The following is a 3,053-nucleotide window of genomic DNA, read 5'->3' on the forward strand; positions in this document are numbered from 1 at the left end:
GCTCATAATCAAGGTAGGATAAAAATTAAGTTCAACGAAAGAAAAACAAGGCTAAATTGTGTTTGAAAGGCTCAAAGGGTTAAGTAGCGATGATAATAAAAAAAAAAGGGTCGGCTTGAAAGGCTCAATCGGTCCAAAAACAGCCTAAATCATTTCCTAAGTGATGCGAACTCTAGGATTTCACCTCGAGTGGTTGTCAAATGAGTTCTAGAGTTTGTTGAGATCGCAAAAATGTTCAAGGAAAATTCATACATAAAACGTCTCTAATTATGTAAACTTAACCACTTTCAATCCACAAATCGCTAGGGTCTCAAACTAAATGTCATTAACATTTACAATCATCTGTAATTAAAGGCAAAAATTAATGTCCTCCATTTGTTACATGTTATTGCAATCACATTCCTATCATAGACATATAAATTAATCCAAGAATATAACCAAAATTCAAAACAAAACACAAAAATAAAAAAATTCTCATAAGCCCATAAATTCGAAGTCTTTGGGAAGAAACTTCCCTTACCCCCAACCTAAAATTTGCATTGTCCCCAATGTACAAATATAAACAAAAGGAAAAAGAGAAAAAGAAAAGTTACCCCCTTTTGCAATAGTGAAGTGCGAATACGGGTGACAATTCGAGTACCAACTCGTTTCATTCCATTGTTGTCTTTTAATTCTGTCAAAACAAAGAAACTTGCAATGCACCTCATTGGAAACACACATCACGTGTTAAATTTATGAATTTAGAGAAACAACCACAACATCAAAATTATTTACACAAAACAAAAAAAAAAAAAAAATTAACATACTTGAAAATTAGCACCTGCAAAAATATTACACTAATTATAAAAGAAAAAGAAAAAGAAAAATAAAAGCTTGGGCTGCCTCCCAAAAGCGCTTGGTTAAAGTCGTAAGCTTGACTTTTCATTTTCTTCAATCTGGATCATCTAAGAGAATCTAAACCCTTCTATCCTTCAATCCACCATACACATAAGGCTTCAATTGTTGTTCATCTACCCTCTCAAATTTAGCCTCCATAATCCTAGAGTTGACTAAACAATTTTCTAGGGGTGAGCTAAGGTAGTTTTCTTCTACGTTTTCTACTACTTTGTCATCAAAGATGCTAATCTCAAAGCAAGTATCTAACTCGGATGGACATTTCATCGTGTTAAAAACATTGAACTCCACTTGTTCGTCTTCCACCCTTAAGATTAGTTTACCTTGGTGTACATCTATTAAAGTCCTACTTGTAGCTAGAAAAGGCCTTCCTAATATTAAAGGTATGTTCCGGTCTTCTTCCATATCAAGAACTATAAAATCTATTGGAAAGATAAATTTGTCTACCTTTATTAGGACATCCTCCACCATTCCCCTAGGATATGTTATGGATCTATCCGCCAATTGAAGATGAATCGTGGTTGGCTTCACCTCTCCTAAACCAAGTTTCCTGAAAATAGAAAATGGCATCAAGTTAATGTTGGCTCCTAAATCACATAAAACTTTATCAAAATAAAAACTACCAATTGTGCAAGGAATATTAAAACTCCCTGGATCTCTTAATTTCAGTGGTAGTTTCTTTTGAAGTAACGCGCTACATTCCTCGGTGAGCATGATCATCTCATGTTCTTCAAACGTCTTTTTGTGTGTAAGGATCTCCTTTAAGAACTTGGCATACTTCGGCATTTGCTCCAACATATCTACAAAAGGAATATTTATGTGTAAGCTTCTAAACATGTCTATGAACTTACCAAATTACTTGTCCAATCTTTTTTTTCTGTAGTCTATGAGGATACGGAAGAGAGGCTTCATCTTTCTTCACATCTTGGGCTTTGTTCTCAAGTTCTGATTTTGTGCCTAGGCATTGTGTTGAGGCATTCTTCATTCTGGATTTTGTGCCTTGGCATTGTGTTGAGGCATTGTTGGTTCTATCCAATTTCGTATCTTCAGCTTTTTCCTGAGTTTCTTCAGCTTTTCTTGATTCTTGTAGCTCTTTGCCACTTCTGAACATGATGGCATTGAGTTGCTCCTTTGGATTTTTCTCTGTATCGCTTGGCAATGTTCCTTGAACTCTTCCCGCTAAAATATTATGGATTTGCCCAATTTGAGTCTCAAGGTTCCTAATAGATGGAGATTGATTTTGAACCAGGACGTCTGTCTTTTCAAACCTCTTCCTTGTCTCCTCAATGAACTTGGTCAATGAATTTTCCAAATTTGATTTTTGCTCTTGATGTTGAAAAGCAGGAGCTTGTTTTTTCTCATTGTTATTGCTCCATGAAAAATTTGGGTGTTTCCTCCACGCTGGATTATACGTATTGGAATACGGATTTCCTTGCCCTCTTTGGAAATTGTTGACGTAGTTGGCTTGTTTAGGCTGAGCAAACTGGTTTCCCTCTTGGCAATCGTTCGACGCATGATTTCCTGCACAAAGGTCACATGTTAGAGAGGAAGATTCAATTACATTTATTTTCAACGCATTACCTAATTGCTTCTAGATGTTCGTAAGTTGAACAGCCAATGCAGTGTAACTGTCAACTTCGTGCACTCCCGCTGATCTCCTTGTTGAATTTCTTTCTGGAGTCCTCATATAGTTGTTGTTCACCATCACCTTGATCAGATTGTATGCTTCCTCTAGCGTTTTATTGTTCAAGGCTCTCCCACTTGCAGCATCAATCATGGCTTGAATGGTTTGTAGCAACCCTTGGTAGAACGTTTGCACTTATGACCAGATTGGTATACCATGGTGTGGGCACCTCCGTAAGAGATCCTTAAACCTTTCCCATGCTTCATACAATGACTCTGAATCTTGTCGGTAAAAGTTGGTAATCTCACTCCTCAGTTTGGCCGACTTGGCAGGTGGAAAGTACTTAGAGAGGAATGCTTGAGCCAACTCATTCCACGTCATGATGCTCCCTGATGGCAATGAAATAAACCAAGCCTTAGCTTTATCCCGAAGAGAGAATGGGAAAAGCCTTAGTCTGATTGCATCCTCGGATACCCCATTATGCTTGAATGTGTCGCACAACTCCAAAAAATTTGCGATATGCAGGTTGGGATCA

General features: G+C 37.3%; 1 non-coding gene across 1 annotated transcript; it reads left to right on the forward strand.

Annotated features, from left to right (window-relative positions):
* Positions 1-2,729: 2,729 nt before the first annotated feature.
* Positions 2,730-2,836, forward strand: LOC116127430. Its single transcript, XR_004127605.1, has one exon. It is a non-coding gene; the product is annotated as a small nucleolar RNA R71 (small nucleolar RNA).
* Positions 2,837-3,053: the final 217 nt, after the last annotated feature.

Source organism: Pistacia vera, unplaced genomic scaffold (assembly GCF_008641045.1).
Source record: "Pistacia vera cultivar Batoury unplaced genomic scaffold, PisVer_v2 Contig190, whole genome shotgun sequence".
Taxonomy (NCBI): Eukaryota; Viridiplantae; Streptophyta; class Magnoliopsida; order Sapindales; family Anacardiaceae; genus Pistacia; species Pistacia vera.